The 20,898-nt window shown below is 44.5% G+C and overlaps 1 protein-coding gene across 1 annotated transcript in view; it reads left to right on the top strand.

Annotated features, from left to right (window-relative positions):
* LOC146801920 (collagenase 3-like) overlaps positions 1-20,898 on the top strand; it is a 186,620-nt gene that overhangs the window by 120,252 nt on the left and 45,470 nt on the right. The window lies entirely within an intron of this gene.

The raw sequence follows: 20,898 nt of genomic DNA, 5'->3' as shown, positions 1-20,898 counted from the left end.
GGGGCATGTCCCAGACGATGTTCAGCCGTGTTCTGCATGATTTCTTAGAGGCCATGTTGGTTCACCTGGATGAGTACATTAAATTCCCAAATCGTGAGCAGTTGACAGATGTCAAGCGTGAGTTCTATGCCCTGGGAGGGATGCCCCATGTCATTGGGTCCATAGATGGGACACATGTTGCGTTGGTACCACCACAGGCACAGGAGGTGGTGTATAGGAATCGCAAACATTATCACTCCATTAATGCCCTTGTGGTGTGTCTGTCCAACATGGTGATTTCACATGTCTGTGTTCGCTTTCCAGGATCAGCACACGATGCCTTCATCATGAGGCGTAGCAGGGTGCCTGAAATGATGCTGCAGCTGCGGAACGAGCGAGCATGTATTGTTGGTGGGTAGACTCTGGCAGTTCAGTGTTTGGCGTCATCTTCCAATCTCACTGCCTGTGCTGACACACTTCTGTCCATGATGTTTCCTTGTAGGGGACGCTGGCTATCCCAACATGCCATGGCTGATGACGCCTGTCCGCAACCCCAGCACGGCTGCCGAGCACCGCTACAACAACGCACATGGGCGGACCAGGAGAGTCATTGAGAGGACGTTTGGACTTCTGAAGAGCCGATTCCGGTGCCTCCACAAGACCGGCGGAGCACTCCCATATGCCCCGGTGAAGGTGTGCAAGATCATCATCGTCTGCTGCATGCTGCACAACATGGCAGTGGAGGAAGCTGTTCCACTCATACTGGATCAAGATGACCAGGACCATCCACCCGTGGAGGATGAAGGCCTTGGTAACGGGGCAAGTGATGTGGAGGAGGAGGAGGCTGTGGAGGACATGCGGAGTCGGCTCATACGCAACTTCTTTGCTTAGTGGTGAGTTCCAGTGTCTGAGTGTGCACGCATTGGGCCGTGTGTGGTATGTGTTGCAATGTGTGTGTCCATCTGCATGTCTGCCAAGTGAGTCAGTGGTGTGTATTGAAGTGTCACTCAAGTGATGGCGCAATGGAAGGATGTTGTCTGAGGGTCATCATTGTCACCTGTCATGTTAACTACATGATACGTGTTGAGTACATGCTTGCGGATGTGCTCCTTTGTGCTGAATCCTTGTGTGTCTCTCTTCCACAGGTCCATGTGCATGCTGTCTGCTGGTGGCATTGTTGTGCTCCTGCTACTCCTCATGAACACAGCAACATGTGCTGATTCAGCGTCACATGCACGGGCAAGTGTTGAAATCTCCTTAGGGTAAGGGATGCCTCACGTCGGTTTGGGTGTGTGAATTGTTTGTAGTCTGTGTGCACTTCTCCGGTTCATGTGTGTTCCATTTGCATACATGGTGATCCTACATGGGGAACATGACATGGGGCAGGCTTCACCTGGAGCCATGCTCAGACTTGGTGACTGTCATGTGGCAGGGGATTGGGGATTGTGATGAGGCCATCATTGTGTGTAACACTGGCCTCGGAAACATACAGGTTGCACCGGGTTGACATGGTGTGTGATTGCCCCATCAGGGCCTCAATGGTGTATAGCGGCCTCTCCGTGGCAGCAGGGGGTGTTTAGCTGTTATCCGTCACTTGTGTGCCAGGTCAATGGGATGCCAGCATCTGTGTTGCAATGGGGGGTGCCAGTGTTGCTCCCACATGTTCATCCACATGACCTGTGTATGTGTTGACAGAGTATCATTGTCATTCCAACACACATGACTAATAAATTTGTCCCTCTGTCTCCAAGGTGCCTCTTCCCTGTCAATGGTGCCCTGTTGCCACTGTGCGTGCGGCAGGTCTGGCATAGTTTTCATAGGTGGTGCATATGTGTCTATGTGTAGAGTGACAAGATGCTAGGGGTTTGTCAGGGAGTGGGAACTGTATTATGCACAAGATGCACAGTTACATCCACCTCAATGCAAGAGAGACCATCCCCCAGGGCAACTACTACATCCGTGTCGAATCCTACCCTGCAGTCTACGGACATGTGCCTTACGACTCCCATGGTACTTGTCCATATCCGGAGTGCATCTGCACAGCTCTGCTACTGCGTCGGGCAACCAGGCCACATCAACGTCCAAACGGGATGGGGGGAATGTTTCACAGGCAGCTGCAGGATGACCTTCTCGATCCACGCCCACACTCATGATGCAGCCCACAACCCCAACACAACCATGTGGCACTGTGATCCTAAACTGCATTCTGGCATCTCCATGCATCCAACCTTGGCCTAGCCACCATTCTCAACATCCGCCTGACGCAAGCATGCTGCACATTGTAGGGACACATGTCTAGACATACCTGGGAGCGGCAAGCCAGGTCACTCCACATGATCCCTGACCTCTGCGCATGACTGTTGCTCCCCTGAATGTGTCTGTAGCCACAGTTGTGCGGGAACCACTCAGCTGGTTGGGCCCAGCACAGGTGAGTATGGTACTCCATGTTTGTATCAGATGAGACATTGGGACCCATGTGTGTCCTGGGCAAGACTGCTACCCCACGGTTTGGATGGTTGGAGTTAATTCTGAGATCAGGCATGCTTTGACTGTACGACACACACATGTATTGTAATAATGTAGAATCACGGCATCATCTTGTAAGTGTGATTAATTTATTTGTGGTGGGGTACGGGTTTGTGGGGATGACAAGAGGTGCACAGCGGGAGTGTAGAATCCAAAGTTCACTGGGGGAGTTGGTATCCTTGCCGTAGCAAAATGTCAGAGTCCATGCCACAGTCTTTGTCAACATAGGTCAGACAGTGACCAGCAAGTCCATGTGGCAGAGAATGTCATGTGCTGCTATTGGGCCAGAGGGCCAGGTGCCAGGCCAGGTGACCTGGGAGATGGTGATGTTCTGCTGACTCTCACAGTCTTTTTCGTGGACGACCCACCTTCCTGCGGGGACCCTCGGAAGCAGTCCGTGACGATGTCTGTGACGCTCCGTCGGATGAATCCTCCTCCTCCTGATCCCTCCCTGTGTCTGGTAATGGCCTTCGCCTGGTGCCACAGGGAGGGTTGCCCATGTTGTCGGCAATCCGACGGAGTACACCGGTCATTTGGGTTTGCACCGCCACGAGCTCAGCCTGTCTATCCTCCATCCTTCCTTGGTGTTGCAGTTGACAGGCATGTTGCTGGGACTGCAGGGTCTTCATCTCCTGGAGGGTCCCCTTGATGTCATTGAGGGTGGACGCAATCTGGTCCATGCCCCTGGTGTCACGCCGGTATGTATCCAGGATGTTGCTGACCTGGGACACTACCGGGTCCTGAGCTGCCTGGTCAGGTTTGCGCCTCCGCCGTCCTCCACTCCCGCCACCCCTGCCCACGTGCACCTGGCCTGCCGTTGTGGGTGCATCGGGTCTCCGGGACCCCTGAGGGATGGCATCTGCGTTGCCGCCTGCCTCCTCCTGGGTGCCCGGAGGACCGTGTCCCTCCTGGGCAGACTGGCTGGGTGGTCGTGTGCGGGCAGGGCTCCTGGACGTCTCCTGGGATGTGGCTGGAATGGGGGTGGTGGTTGGCACAGTTGTACCTGACGCAGGTGCTGCAGGTGGTTGGACACCAGAGGGGCCAGGTTGGTCTGCGTCATCCACGGAGTGGTGAGAGTCATCGCTGGCGGTGGGGTCCTCATCCCGCGGAGCCTGGTCCTGTGAGACTTCCCCCCCAGTGTTGGGGGGTGTTCGTCGACGTTGACCTGTGTGTGAGAGAGACAATGTTAACAGTGTCACATGTGGCATCCATGTTGCATGCATTTCTGATTTGGCACTCTTCCTCTGGGTAGTTGGATCTGTCCTGCATTCCTCTCACAGTGCACTTGTGCATGGCTATGTCCCTTGGCCACAGCTGTCAGGGCTTTACGCATGTGTGAGACACAATCTTAGTTGATGCATCTATTTGGGTACACAGTCAGCAGTGTGGTGTGCGGGCGTAGCGAGCCATGCAGAGGCGCCTTACGTGTTGCACTGTACGTGGCCAAATGGTGTTTTGGCAAGGCAATTTAATGTTGCAGGTAGGGGACTGAAGCATTTGTGACAGGGTTCTTACCGACACAGTGGGTGGGTATACTGGGTGTGTGGTTAGGTCTGTGCCTGCAGCACGGATGGACTCGTGCACAGATTGACACATGGACCGGTCTTCATCTACGGAAGGGGGGGTTGAGGCACTGCCAGACCTGGTCTGCATGCACACAGTCCACCGGCTGACGAGTGGACATGGCCACACCACCCAAGGGTGATTTAGTCTCCCTGTGTCTCCCTTCCTCCCTCCCTCTGTCACCCTCCTCCCTCCCTCTGTCGGTCTCCCTCTGTCACCCTCCTCCCTCCCTCTGTCGGTCTCCCTCTGTCACCCTACTCCCTCCCTCTGTCTGTCTCCCTGTGTCCCCCTCTGTCTCCTTCCCTCTCATTCCCCCTCTCCCTCCCTCTCTTTGTCACTCTCTGTCACCTCAGGCCAGCTTCCTGGGCACACACAGTTAGCCGGTCTTTGAATGGCCATTGGCTTGTTCATGTGAGTTAGTCCCTGTTCTCCGGGCACCCATTGGGCAGTGTGTCTGAGTGTAGGCTGCTGCTGTGGCGGTGTGTGCTGAGACTCTATCAGAGCGATGCATCTTCATTGTCTGCTGTTATGTGCAAATTGTGCCTTCAGACCCATGTCATCCTGCATGGCAGCCACCATTTGCAGGCAAGACAGTACTGTGTGGGTACACACAGTTTGTATGGCTGTGCCCTGGGCCATATGGGCTGAGGGCATTGTTGTGTGCTTGTGAGTTGCTCAATGTTAGTTTTGCTGCCCCCACTCCCAGCATCGACCACATCCTGTGTTGTGTTGGTGTTTTGTGTGGCCTGTGACTTGGCATGGCCCTGATTGATGCATGGGGCATGGAGGCGCTAGTGGCATGTGTGTGTTTGTGGAGTGTTGTTGTGTCCGGTGGTGGCTTGGGGGGGGTGGCATGCATGATTGATTGTGTATGGCATCCCCCCCATGTGAGGTGAGTTGTTTGTGTACTCACCAGGGTCTGGGAGTCCTGGCAGTCCGTGTAGTCCCTCCACCGCCAGCGTGGACATCACCTTCTCCTCCCAGGGATAGTATTGTACCGGTCTGGGGGGCGGCCCTCCTCCAGTGATGTTCCCCTGGTTGTGATTGTCAGTCATCTTCCTCTTGACCGTCCTCCGCAGATCGTACCACCTGGATTGGCACTCGTGCCTGGTCCTTCTGGTTGTCCCAACAGCATTCACAGAATCGACGATCCTCTGCCACATGGCGGTTTTTTCGGATATGCTGGTCTGTCTGACCAATGTCCCAAAGAGCTGTGGCTCGACTCTGAGGATTTCGTCGACAAGGATCTCCAGCTCCTCCTTTGTGAACTTTGGATTCTTGGTGGTGGACATGGCGTCCGGTGTGGGTGTGGATGGTTGTGGGGGTGTGGGTGTGGATGGCTGTGGGTGTGTGGGTGTGGTAGTGGAGGTGTGTGTGTGAATGTGATGAGGGGGTGTTTGTGTAGGTGGTTGTGTGAAGGTATGCAAGTGTGAGGTTCAAGTATGGTGGTGTGGGTCGTCTGTGGGCTCTGGCAGCAGTGGGTCTGTTGCAAAGGCTCATGGTTTGTGTGTGTGGTCCATTTTTATTGGTCCATTTGTGGGTGTGGCTGTGTTTGAAATTTGTGTGGGTGTGTTATGAGGAGTGATTGAGTTTTGGGCCTCTGTTTGGCAGTTGCAGGTGAGTGTATGTGATGTTTGTGGGGTTGTTGGGCATGTTTGGTGGTGTGGGGAAACTCTACTTGACTCTCCTTGTGTAAATATGGTTTGTCCGGGTTCAGTACGTGTTTTTTTGGCGTCAGTACGGTCCGTACATGCACTGGTGGGGGTGCGGTCCGTACATTCCCTGGTGGGGTGGTGGTTCGGTGCGTACTTACACGGCTGGGGTGGGGGTTTGGTGCGTACATACACGGCTGGTGGTTCGGTGCGTACATACACGGCTGGGGTGGGGGTTTGGTGCGTACATACACGGCTGGTGGTTCGGTGCGTACATACACGGCTGGGGGGGGTTCGGGGGCGTACATACACGGGTGGTGGTTCGGTGCGTACATACACGGGTGGGGGTTCGGGGGCGTACATGCACGGGTGGGGGTTCGGTCCGTACATACACGGGTGGGGGTTTGGTGCGTACATACACGGGTGGTGGTTCGGTGCGTACATACACGGGTGGGGGTTCGGGGGCGTACATGCACGGGTGGGGGTTTGGTGCGTACATACACGGGTGGTGGTTCGGTGTGTACATACTCAGGTGGGGGTTCGGGGCGTACATACACTGCTGGGGTGGGGGTTGGGTGCGTACATACACGGGTGGGGGTTCGGTCCGTACATACACGGGTGGGGGTTTGGTGCGTACATACACGGGTGGTGGTTCGGTGCGTACATACACGGGTGGGGGGGGGTTCGGGGGCGTACATACACGGGTGGTGGTTCGGTGCGTACATACACGGGTGGGGGTTCGGGGGCGTACATGCACGGGTGGGAGTTCGGGGCGTACATACACTGCTGGGGTGGGGGTTGGGTGCGTACATACACGGGTGGGGGTTCGGTCCGTACATACACGGGTGGGGGTTTGGTGCGTACATACACGGGTGGTGGTTCGGTGCGTACATACACGGGTGGGGGTTCGGGGGCGTACATGCACGGGTGGGGGTTTGGTGCGTACATACACGGGTGGTGGTTCGGTGCGTACATACTCAGGTGGGGGTTCGGGGCGTACATACACTGCTGGGGTGGGGGTTGAGTGCGTACATACACGGGTGTGGGCTCGGTCCGTACATACACGGGTGGGGGTTCGGGGCGTACATACACTGCTGGGGTGGGGGTTGGGTGCGTACATACACGGGTGGGGGTTCAGTCCGTACATACACGGGTGGGGGTTCGGGGCGTACATACTCTGCTGGGGTGGGGGTTTGGTGCGTACATACACGGGTGGGGGTTCGGGGTGTACATACACGGCTGGGGTGGGGGTTTGATGCGTACATACACGGGTGGTGGTTCGGTGCGTACATACACGGCTGGGGGGGGTTCGGGGGCGTACATACACGGGTGGTGGTTCGGTGCGTACATACACGGGTGGGGGTTCGGGGGCGTACATGCACGGGTGGGGGTTTGGTGCGTACATACACGGGTGGTGGTTCGGTGCGTACATACTCAGGTGGGGGTTCGGGGCGTACATACACTGCTGGGGTGGGGGTTGGGTGCGTACATACACGGGTGGGGGTTCGGTCCGTACATACACGGGTGGGGGTTCGGGGCGTACATACTCTGCTGGGGTGGGGGTTCGGTCCGTACATACACGGGTGGGGGTTTGGGGCGTACATACACGGCTGGGGTGGGGGTTTGGTGCGTACATACACGGGTGGTGGTTCGGCTGGGGGGGGTTCGGGGGCGTACATACACGGGTGGTGGTTCGGTGCGTACATACACGGCTGGGGGGGGTTCGGGGGCGTACATACACAGGTGGTGGTTCGGTGCGTACATACACGGGTGGGGGTGCGGGGGCGTACATGCACGGGTGGGGGTTTGGTGCGTACATACACGGGTGGTGGTTCGGTACGTACATACTCAGGTGGGGGTTCGGGGCGTACATACACTGCTGGGGTGGGGGTTGGGTGCGTACATACACGGGTGGGGGTTCGGTCCGTACATACACGGGTGGGGGTTCGGGGCGTACATACTCTGCTGGGGTGGGGGTTCGGTCCGTACATACACGGGTGGGGGTTCGGGGCATACATACGCGGGCGGGGGGGGGTGGTGGGGTGTTCGGCGCGTATGCTGGCACATGTCTCCATGGTTGCTATGGGAGTTCGGTTCGGACGGTGTTTTTTGCGTACGGTTGTGAAATGGGGAGGACGGGAGGGATCGTACTTGCGCAGTCGGACTTTATTTTTCCGCACGGTGGGTTTCTCGCCCGGGGACGTGTCGGTGACTTTTCCCGACCCGAGGACGTGTGGGGAAATCTTCCCAATGCGATTCGTATGGACTTTTTTCCGTTCGATTCGTACTTGGCAGTTTGTACGCTACTTTGACGATTCGGACGGAAAAAAATCCGGATACGAGTCGGACGGGGAATTTTTTTACCGGATCGGAATTGGCACCTATATATCTATATATCTATATATAAATATATATATATATATATATATATATATATATATATATTAGTCCACAAAGTTACTCCTTCTGAAGTTCAAGCCCCTTTTGGGAGGGGTGGCGCGGACCGGCGGAGACAACCGGCAATTTTATCAACACAGATTGGAGTCCCAAACGCGCTCTCGGAGTCACAAAATCACCAGGGAAACGGGAGGTCACTTAGACACAGGTAGGTTTATTAACGTCATAAACCTGCTGCAACGCGTTTCACCCGCGAACGAGCCCGTTCGCGGGTGAAACGCGTTGCAGCAGGTTTATGACGTTAATAAACCTACCTGTGTCTAAGTGACCTCCCGTTTCCCTGGTGATTTTGTGACTCCGAGAGCGCGCGTTTGGGACTCCAATCTGTGTTGATATATATATATATGTATATCAGAACGACTACTTCCAACAGCCTTGAGGATCCTTCAACTGCTAAAGGAAAGAGTACACGAGCCTGGAATTGGTGCTGGTTTCTTTATTTGCCCAGAGCGACGGCCATAACGTTTCGGCTCCGTGGAGCCTTGATCACATGACAGCAAATAGTTCGTGAGGTAACAAATTTAAAGTGAAAAGGTAGGTCACATGGGGGGAATCACTTAACATTTACAGCCATAGACATAGACAAGAATAAAACACCGTTGGTAAAAAGAGAAGAAGTATCCAATCGCTAATTTACAAGAGATAATAACTCAACACGTAAAATAATAAATAGCTAAACAAGCAAGTAATGATTTAAAATATCGGCTTGAATGCTTTAAAAATTCGGAAAGGATAGGAGCAATTGTCTATTGTGAGACCTGGAAATAAAAATAACCAGTTGCTCATGATTATCAAAATACCAATCAGATGGATCACAAACATGCTAGTCAGACCGTAATGCCATAAAACTGCATAATACATATAAATAAATATATAAATATATATAAAAAAAACATTTTAGGCATAAAAACATTACTGAATACGGTTAATTCAAGTTGTCCCATGAACCCCTCTTATTAAAAAAGTGAATAGTGTGGGAAAGAAATATATATAAAAATGAATAAACTAATGTAGTAAATATAAAAACATGTGGATAAGCATGTTATCTAAAGTGCCTGAATTCTTAAGTTAAGGGATACTGCATACCCAGGGTAATAGAAAGAATTATTATATATGCAGCTCCCATCCAGATGCTACACAGGGATTGGGGTAATTAAATAGGTGAATACCACTAAGGTGGAATCGGTGGCATGGAAGGTAAATTCATGGATACCGTGGACTCCCAATTGAGAGAGCCAGACTAGTTCATATAGAGTTCATACTGCTCGATGGGACCGGAGAGGGTTTCAAAATTGTACCAGTGTGATTGAACTATCATGGTCAAACGGACAGCATATGAGCAACAGTGAGTTCAGTGATGGATCTCAGGCTGGGGAACATTACATTCTATAATGGCAACCGGATGTGCAAATCTCATAAATTTTACATGGGATAAAGTGCATTATGTCAACAATAAATAGTAAAATACTAAATAAATAACCTAAAAAACATATTAAATAGGATTATGACAAATGACTAAAAATCCGTAAAAAATGGCTAAGAACACATCAGATAAAACAGGTTTCCCATTAAAAAACAGTAAAAGAAGTGTAAAATCAACCCAAGCATGTATGCATGTCCTCTGTCATGTTTAGACCTGTGGGGACCTTGGTGTTCAGTTGTAGAATGTATCTTGTTTCCAATTTGCGGAGGTTAGACTCTCGATCCCCACCCCTTCTACTGGGTTCAATACAATCAATAACATAATAGCTTAAGCCCCTATTGTCACTATTATGTGTTTCCCTGAAATGGCGTGCCACGGGGTAGGTATTGTCTTGATTGGTAATTGCACGCAAGTGTTGTAAAATACGTTTGTGTACCGCTAGCTTCGTGCTGCCTATGTATTTCAGGTTACATGGACAAGTGAGGACATATACAGCGAATTCTGTCTTGCAGGTCAACAATTTATTGATCCTGAGCTGCCTCATGCTAAAAGGATCAATGTAGGTTTTAGTATTTACTCCATGAGAACAGGCTTTGCAGGTTTTGCATTTGTAAAAACCACTGCTGAGCTGTAGCCAGGACGTTTTGTCAACTGTTTCAGGATTAGTGTTGACCAATGCTTGTCTCATAGTGGGGGCTCGGCTGTGTGTAATAGAAGCCTGACGCGGTAGTAAAGAACCTAGTACCGGGTCACTACGTACTATGGGCCAGTTTTTGTTAATGATTTTACGCAAATCAGTCTGTTGTTTGCTATAGCCCATGATGATCCTAAAATTGTGACAGGAATTCTTATTGGCCTCCTCAGGATTGGAGGGCACCAATGCGTTGCCAGTCACTCCGCTGATGGGTCTTAGTAGATCTTCACGATTCAGAGCATTGGATCGGGTTATGGCACTTTCAATGGTACTCGCCGAGTAACCCCTCGCCCTAAACCTAAGTTTACTGAGCTCTTGAGCTATCTGGAGATCCTTTTCATTGCTACAGATTCTCCTCAGTCGTACCATCTCCCCATAAGGTATACTATTTATGAGGTGGGGTGGATGTGCGCTCGTGGCATGAAGGGTTGTATTGCCTGCTGTGGGTTTACGGTGTAGCCTAGTTTCTAGTTTGCCCGCATGGGTGTATACCTCAGTGTCTAGAAAAGTGACTCGTGTTTGGCTACATGTGGCAGTGAAATGAAGGTTGAGGTTGTTCACATTTATACTTTCAATAAACCCAAGTGCCTCCTCCAGTGACCCTTTCCAAAAAACAAAAAGGTCATCAATGAATCTTAGCCATAGGACAACATTATCAGCGAGGCACTGTGCATAGTCCTGGCGAAGGGTAGTTTCCTCCCAGTACCCCATGTGGAGGCAGGCGTAGCTAGGGGAAAAACTAGCCCCCATTGCTACGCCCCTCAATTGTCGATATAGCAAGCCGTTAAACATAAAATTGTTGTTAAGGAGGCAGAGTTCAAGCATCTCGGTTAACATCGCATTATGGCTTTCAAATTGAGTGGGTTTGCGTGAGAGAAAGTACTTAGTGGCCTGTATGCCATCATCATGGCTAATGCTGGTGTAAAGAGATGTTACGTCTAAAGCCAACATCCAATAGCCATCCCTCCATTGGACTCCATTGATCTTTTGCAAGAAATCCCCAGTGTCCTGTATGTATGAATCCAATGATCTAACAAAGTCTTGTAAAAAATAATCAATGTATTGCGACGTTTTCTCATACATACCCTCACGTGCTGAGATTATAGGTCTGCCTGGTGGTTTGACAGGGTCCTTATGTATCTTGGGGATAAAGTACAGCGTGGGAATTACAGGGTTGTCTTTTTTCAGGAAGTTAAATTCCGCTTCCGTAATGAGCTTGCGTCCCCTCCAGTTGGCCAATTTGTCCCGAAATTCTTTGTTGGCAATTTGGATGGCCACCCGTTCGCGGGTGAAACGCGTTGCAGCAGGTTTATGACGTTAATAAACCTACCTGTGTCTAAGTGACCTCCCGTTTCCCTGGTGATTTTGTGACTCCGAGAGCGCGCGTTTGGGACTCCAATCTGTGTTGATATATATATATATGTATATATATATATATATTCACTGAAAAAACCATGGGTTTCACACACGTTATAGTTAGGAATTAGCATTTAAAAAACCTTTGAAATTCAGTGAAAAAACCATAGGTTTCACACACGTTATAGTTAGGAATTAGCATTTAAAAAACCTTAGAAATTCAGTGAAAAAACCATAGGTTTCACACATGTTATAGTTAGCTGGACATTTTACTCGTAAAAAACCAATGAAATTGCCCCGTTATAGTTAGTTCAGCTAACTATAACTCGCGCGCCCGCAATGCACTGCTGATGACGTCACATATTACATCACTCATGACATGGTCAGTGACATCACTCATGACATCACTGATGACATCTCAAATGACATCACTGATGACATCACTGATGACATCATCCAGTGAATGTGGGTTTTTCTGAAAATTAAATATGTTTTATATATGTATATCTCAAGGTCAATGGAAGAATAAATGGGTATATAAGTGTCTAAATGGATGATTTGTTTTTGAAAAATTGATTGTTTAACTGACTGATTAAGTGTATCATAGTGAATACATGTTTTAGTGAGTAATGTTTAAATATGTATATATCTGTATCAGTCTCTCACTTTGTGTATAAGTGGCTGCATGGGTTGGTGAGTAGATACATGGGTGTCTATATAGGTTATTAGTTGGTTTTTTGAGTATCAGTCTGAGTGTCTGCATGGTTCGGTGGGGGGTATTACGTAGTGCATAGGTGTATGAATGAGTGACTCACTGTTTGTATGTGTTGAACACAGCATGTGTGCAGGACTGTATGGGTGGATGAGTGTGTGCATGGATGTGTTATTGAGTGAATGACTGTCTCAATAGTGTCTTTATGAGTAACTACATATGTTTTAAACTAGTATATGTGACTATTGGTGTATATATGTGAGTATATGTGAGAGTGAGAGATTGATAGAGTTCTTGTATGAATAAGTATGTGTTTCTATAAGTGATTGTTTAAAAGACTAAGTATGTGTAAGTTTCCGTAGAAGTAAGTGTGGTGGTGTGTGTATAACTGTATATGCAAGTAAATGTATGTTTGATTCTTTGTTAGCATGAGTGACTATGTGTGTGAGTAACTCTATGGATGAGTGGCATTGTGTAACAGGATGTATAGGTGTATGAGTACATATGATGAGTGAGTACATGTATGAGTGACTGAATTGGACTGTTGGTGAATGAGTGGATGTGTATGTGGATCTTAGAATTACTGAAAAGGTTGTTTTATCTGGTATTGGTATGTCCATTGTTTTGAACATTGTAGTTTCTATTTTTGAATGTGTGTGTCAAAGGTTATATTAGGGGAAGAGGAGGTCTGCCACTCTATCACAAGGATGATGTCATCAGTGATGTCATCAGTGATGTCATTTGAGATGTCATCAATGATGTCATGAGTGATGTCACTGACCATGTCATGAGTGATGTAATATGTGACGTCATCAGCAGTGCATTGCGGGCGCGCGAGTTATAGTTAGCTGAACTAACTATAACGGGGCAATTTCATTGGTTTTTTACGAGTAAAATGTCCAGCTAACTATAACATGTGTGAAACCTATGGTTTTTTCACTGAATTTCTAAGGTTTTTTAAATGCTAATTCCTAACTATAACGTGTGTGAAACCTATGGTTTTTTCACTGAATTTCAAAGGTTTTTTAAATGCTAATTCCTAACTATAACGTGTGTGAAACCCATGGTTTTTTCAGTGAATTTGCAAGGTTTTTTAAATGCTAATTTTTTTTTTATTCTTCAATTTTTTCAAACATATTTTTAATTTAATTTACTTACCTTTTATAAAGACTATGCTTTAATTTTTAAAATCCTTAAATATTTTTTTTTAATATATTTTTTAAAATAAACATGTAAAATTTATTTCCAGTTCTTTTTTTTTTTTTTTTTTTTTTTTTGGTACGCGTACCGTAAGCTCACGGTAAGCGTACGGTTTACGCAACGTCCGTAATCTATCTACGCTGCTTGCGTATAGTTACGCACTTTGCGTAGCCGCGCGTACTGCGCGTGGGACGCGTGCGCGCTTACACCACACGCGCACGTTACGCGGAAGTGCCGGGGAGTGACTGTTATGCGCATGCGCGCAAGCGCGTGTCTTTTTTACGCGCACGCGTACTTTTTGCCGTAAGCGTACCGTAAGCGTACCGTAAGCGTACGGTAGGTCATGTGATCTTGAAACACAACTTTTGATTGGTTGAAACTACTTTCAGTTCTAGAACTCTCCTACACCACACCCATTCCCCTCATTTCTGCTTGTGATCCCTTGGGAGAAGGAGCTGGTTTGTCTTTGGGATACGATGGCAGAACAGCAGAGCTCTTCTGAGAGTGAGGCTAGCACTAGCAGCACTGTCTTGAGGCAGAGATCGAGGAAACAAAAGCCTTCTTATGTTTGGGATTATTTTACTTTTCCAGAAGGCCAGCAAAAGGTGAATGCACCCTTAGTTACTTGCAAGCTGTGTCAGCGTGTACTTTCTAGAGGTAATCCTAACAGGAAGTATTCCTTTGGGAATCACACCATGAAGAGACACCTCCAGGATGTACACAGAAGGACACATGGTCATCTTTTTGGAGGTAACTCTTCAGAAAGACGAGCCAGTACATCCACAGCAGCTCAGCCTGGACCATCACCTGCAGGGCTTACTCCTTCTTCTGCAGGTCAGGTGAGCCCTTCATCTGTGGGGGGAGAATCTCCTTTTGCTGGCCCTCTGGAAATGAACCCTCGATTTCGGAAGGTTGATATTCATTGCACATTTTGTAAAGATCTAATTTGCCATAGGGAGACCAGTGTTTCCCTAGTGAACAACAAAATAGATCAGCACATTTGTCGCTTTGAATAATTTTCCCATGCTTCCTTTCCTCTGTCCCTGCATGAACACAACGGTTCTTTTAAGAGCCAACCTTATCTTTCATCTTTTTTTTACATATGTTTTTAAAAACTTTTTTTTATTTTTTTTTACCGTACGCGTACGGTGCGCGTACTTTTTTTTTATTTTTTAAAAAAAACACTAAAAATCATTTATCACATTACATTGTCCTTGAGAGACTACAATTATTATTATTGACTTACCATACTCACTGAAAAAATATTTATTCATTTCTTTTTTTAAAAAATAGTTTTAAAAATGTTTGTAGTTTTCGAAAATTTTCTATATCTATCTGGAAAAAAAGAAAAAAGTATTAATATTTTTTAAACATTTTATAATACAGTACACATATTTACATTTTTTACCAAAAAATCTTTTTGCCTTATTTTTGCTGTTTTCAGAATATATTGCATTTCACTATAAATTGTGAAAGCAATTGCATTCATCATTTTACAGCGGGCAAAAAAAAATACCAATCACAAAGATTGTATTAAAAAAGCCCTGATTCTTTTTTTAATTAAACTTAACATTATAGAAATGCATAATATTGTAAAAAAATATCATCTAATACCAATACTTATTTCTTTAAAATACCGTCTGATATGTTTGTTTCAGAACTATAATCACAATATTATATCTCAAATAACTCCAAAATACATCTGATTTCATTTCCTTTAGGCCAAATAGTAATTTTAATTTTTTTTTTGGAATAAATTTCCAACGGAAATCCAATAAAATTCTAAAGTTTAATTTGTCCAGATCTCACCGATTCTCTGTAACATTTTGGTTCACGAAAATTTTTTGAATAATTTATTTAGTCCACAATAGAATTGGTTACTTTTCCACATGGCCAAATAGTAATTTTTTAAATCATTTTTGAAAAAATTTCCAATGGCAGTCCAATAACATTCCAAAATTTAAAATGTGCAGAAGTTACCGATAATCTCTAAATTATTGGTTTTTCAAAATTGCATTAAAAATTAAAAAAGTCCACATTACAATTGGTTATCTTTCCATTAGGCCAAATGATAATTTTAAAAATCTTTTTTTTACAAAATTGCAATGGTAATCCAGTAAAATGGTAAAATTATTTTGTCCAGATCTTGCCAAGTCTCTCTAAAATTTAGGTTTCAGGAAGATTAGATAGGAATTTGCTAAATCAAAAGGCAAACGTTGTTTGAAAATCAATTGGGAATCATTACACAGTGTCCAGCCTTTTTCACATTTTAGATAAACTGTGTAATGTCCAGAAGTAACAGTAGGTCCATCATGGAAAATTATTGCAACAGTTACAAAAGTTTTTCCTGAAATTGATAATTGCTGTCCTGTAAACTTCTTTATTAAAGTATCCAATTTTGAACCATCAGCTCTACATCGTTGCATCATTAAAATTACATACTGTCCGTATTCCTTTAAAATTAATGTTGAAAACATGTCAGAATTACACTCACCACATTTCATGCTATGATTAGCATCTTTAACTAATTTTGCAAAAGTGACTGTTTTACTCTCTGGCAATGTCAAATAAATAAACCTTTCATTATCAACAATAGAGCCACATATATTATAACAATTATCACAACTATGTTCCCATTTATAAGAGAGACCAAAAAAAATGTCAATGGGAACTCCTTCTTCTTCCACTACCTGAAGAAAATACATCAAAAATTCATGTGCATCTTGCTGTTCATTTTGAGAAAACTGTGTTCGTCCTGAACATACATCTAAAAGTTTTCTAATGTCAGTAGCACTTTCTATTTGAGTTTTATCTTTACTCAACTTTTGAAAAAGGAGACTCAGCTCTGAACAGAATCTTTTTCCCTGATTTACTATTATCTGCTCTTGCAAACTTTCCAGATAAAATGCAACATTCAGCACTACATTTGCGTAGCAGTTGACACCAGAGCTATTTTCAAAATGACATCCTACAACCTGTTCTTCATTTTCCTTTTTCTTTTTGCTTGCAATTACATCACTCCTCTTTTTTTTCCTCTTCTCTACATCTTCACTACAGATATTCTCATTTTTTCTTTTACGAGAAACTACACGTTTCTCCAACACAGGATACTGACCTAAATGAGGAGCATAGCTTCTTCTTAATCTATTATACTCCTTTACACAATTTGTATCAGCACTAACTTTTGATTCTTCAAAGTCTATCATGAATAAACCTGATAATGTTTTGACTCGTGACAAAGCAACATATGCCATACCTTCTTTGAACACAGTTGAACCAATGTTCACAAATGCACAATCTACAGTCAATCCTTGAGACTTGTGAATAGTTACAGCATATGCTAGAGAAAACGGAAACTGCTTCCTACGTACATATAAGTCTTTCACAAGCATAAAACGAACTGTACAACGACAAATATCTTTAACTTCATCTATCTGATCAAATTTTATTTTTAAACATTCAATTCCTTCTTTTTTCTGATAATTAATAAAACCCACAACTCTTCCCATCGCTCCATTAACTAAACCTTTCTCAACATCCAAATTTCTCCTTAAAAACACTCTACAGTTCATGCAAACATATAGATTTTTTTCTAATCCAGCTGTTTTGGAGATGTTCTTCTCTAGTGAGTCCAATTTATTTTTCAGTTTGCCTGTTACTGTGACAGTAATTCTTCCATCCTCAATTTTGTCCACTGCTTCCAATTTCCTGATCTCTTCCTTTTCCAATTTCAAAAGCTCCTCATTGAATATTGAGCATTCACGTAGAGTAGGCATTAAGCAGATGACACTTTTGTTTTCTGCAATGTTCTTGTATATCTTCTCTGCAACTATTTCTTCCTTTGGAAATAAATTATGTAGCAGCCGAGTCTGTAATGCTTTTTTGCCAGCTTCTGTGAGTAGTCCAATCCTGATATCTTTCAGAATACTTCCATATTCTTCATCGTTTGCTTGCCTCATATTAGTTGTAAGTTCCTTGTACTCAAAGAAGGACCAAATATTTGTATTACCGATACTTCCCAATGACTTCTTCGTGTCTTCATGTGTCACAGTATTAAACACTGGTTGTCCTTTAACTGGAGTAAGTTGCAAAAGATCTCCAAAAACTATGACGTGTTTTCCACCAAATAACACGTCATAGTCTGTCTTCAAAATTTGCTGCATTCTTAAATGCACAAAGGCAAGCATTAAGTTTGATACCATGCTCACCTCATCAATAATGAGAACTTGCATCTTCTTCAATACTCGTGAAACTTCCAAGGATGCTTCTCCAGTTAGCTTGTTGAATTGTATTTTGTTCTCATGCTCCACTGGTAACATTAGCAAACGATGTAAGGTGATTCCTTTTATGTTATATGCTGCTAACCCAGTTGGAGCAGTAACCACACAAGACAAAGTAGAATCCGTTTTTTGCTTTAGGTAGCTTCTGATGACTTTAATTAGGAAACTTTTTCCAGTGCCAGCTTGTCCGCTTACATACATCCTGATTGGATGAAATGATGTGCATGAGCACTCTTTTTTTACATGTAGAAATCCGTGATCAATTTTGTTTTTGATCTCTTCATAAATTTGTTGCTGCTCTTGATTCAGTTGTCTTTCCAAATTTTCTAAGTCTATAAATTCTTCTTGAGCTTGATTCATAGCTGTTTCCACTTCATTCATGGCTATTGATGCTTCATTTTCAACGATTGGTTGTCCTAGGGGATCTTGACTGTGTGTTCCTGAACTTTGGCTGTCCTGAGAACTGTCTCTAGCTATTTCTGCTGCAATTGTAGTTTCCTGTTCAATTTCTTCATTTAACATTTGCAGATAAGTTGTGAATGTATTGCATTGTATGCTGTCTTTGCAAGCATTAAATGAATCCTCATAGCTTTGAAATTCTCCCAGTAGTTCATCCTCTGTACGCCATGGTTTAAACAACTGTAAAAGAGCCAAGTAGTAAAATTCTTTCTTGTCGGTAGTGTCGCAACTCAGCTTCCGGTGATTTATCAAACTTCCTTTGGTTTGCTTCACCAAACATCCTTCTTCACCAACAACTTTATATTTTCCATTATTAATGTCTTCTGCAGCTTTCCGTGAATAAATGTAGTTCTGCAACACTTCATAGAGACACATGTTCTCCAGATGATGACTTCTCTTGGGATAATATGTGTCCAACATGTTTGTTTTCAATATATCTGTACTTTCTGGGTCATTCTCGGCCAAATATTCAATTTCTCCAACAGATTTCAGTACCCGATTTCTCATTGCTGCAAGGCCTAAACTTGCCCAAATTATTCTTCTTGACTTCGAGTAGAGACTTGCAGAAGATAACCTATCTGAACATTCGTAGGATCCAATTTCTCGATGCGATAACATCTTCAAACTGAAACTGTACAGCTTCTTACTGACAGTCTTCTCGTGAGAAATCTCTTCCCACATTTCCTTCAATTCTGTTTTTTCTGATTTCGTAATGTAAGACGTTACATATCGTGCAACAGCAATGGAATTGTCAGCTACATACTGTATATCCATGTTAGCGTTCCACATGGATAAAATGACTGGGTTGTAGTCATTTATATTTTTTGATTCTTCTTTTCTTTTAAGGTTGTAGGTATTCTTAGGTGATTTTCTTGTGATAGTATGTCTCACAGCTGACATAAAACTGTTTACTCTTCCATTTGAAAGAACAGGTCTAGGAAATCCAAATCGACATTTAGTGTAGTATTTTTCTTTGCTCTTGTATTTCCGTCGACAGTATTTTCCACACCGATGACTTTGGAAACGTAAAACTTGCTCCTTTAACTTGTTCTCTTCTGTGCTTTTTGGTATACCACATGTTGCATATTCTTCAATGTAAGATAACACTGCTTCATCAGTATCTGTTCCAAACTTTGGGGCATCCTTGATCCACAACAGCATATGAATATGAGGAGCACCTCTTGCCTGGTACTCTTTTCTCCAAAAGAAATCCACTACTTCTCCAAGGGGTGGATTTTTTTTATTGCAGATGAAGGACATCATAGCCTCAAATCTATGATTGAAATATCTGCAAACATTAACCGGATCCAATGAGCACAGTTCTCCTGCTGTCTTGTATTCGATGTTTTTAATGTTTGAATTGGCCTCTCGTAGAAAATCCAGTAAATCATCCCAAGCGTACTCGGCACAGCTTAGGGTAAGGAACCATGTTGGTGTTCCTAAATTGCGTAACATGCATTTTAGTTCACCATGGCGTCGGTACCAATATTCATTTGTCCCACGCTGACAAGCCATCAGATTGATCAGTTGTGTTTCCAAATGATCATCTCGGTGCTGCACTTTCTCCATAAAATCCTTAGCAGACACATTTTGTAAATGTACTCCACTTTTTAAAATGTGATTTACTGCATAAGACAGTGCAGACAAGTCGCTTTCAAATAAAAGATGAAACAAATAAGGAATACTTTGTCGAAATCTGGGATCTTCAGCATATAGTCTTGTAGTCCGATACTCTGAAGCTGGAATCTGTTCTGGACGTTCATCGTATCGTCCTCCTTTTCCCGTAGGAAACAGCTGGGGAAAACATCGAGCTTCCAAGCTCTCCTCCCATACACTCACGGGAGTTCCTTTTGCTTTCTTCATCTGAAAGAGATCAATATTGTCTCCCATAACTTCTTTCGAATGAAGAGGATGTATGCTAAAATGTTCATAAATTTCTTCTTCCTTTGTCTTGTCCACTTTTTCAATTTGTCCAGTTGGTGTTTCTGTGTCTTCTTGAAAATCTTCGTCTTCTTCTTCTTCTTCTATATAAATTGATTCATACCATTTGTTATTTTTTTTCAAATACAAATTTGCTCTTTGTACTTTCCGCACATCTACCAGCTCCTGCCAAATCTTCTTATTCTTTGTAGGTACACCATTAACCAGAATAATTAATGGTTCAGTTTCCAAAGTATCCGCATCAATAGTTTCCATATTTTTTTTCAAATCCAAGGGCAAATACACCACTCTACCTTTTAAACCTCTCAGTAAATCTGAAGGAGGTAATTTACCAGTTTTGGGCTCCATACGTACTATGGTCTGGAACGGATGAACACATTGAATGAGTATAGACTCATATGTATTTAATTCAGAAAGTTCAGCAGGAATAGCATCCAATTCTAAATTATTATGTACAGCTCTGGTCGGCATTCTATTTTCCTCTAACTTGTTGTAACAGTATTTACAAATACGCTGATCTTCACCCAATTCAAAACAATTTTCAAGAAATATATATGTGGCAAAATCCATCCACTTATAATTATCTTCATTTTCACTCTTTCTGTAGAGATCAACATTCCTAGTTTGTTTTCTATAATGAGTTCTGCGGCAACAAA

The sequence above is a fragment of the Triturus cristatus genome, chromosome 8 (genome assembly GCF_964204655.1).
Source record: "Triturus cristatus chromosome 8, aTriCri1.1, whole genome shotgun sequence".
NCBI classification, from domain to species: domain Eukaryota; kingdom Metazoa; phylum Chordata; class Amphibia; order Caudata; family Salamandridae; genus Triturus; species Triturus cristatus.
This window is presented reverse-complemented; position numbering and strand designations above follow the sequence as displayed.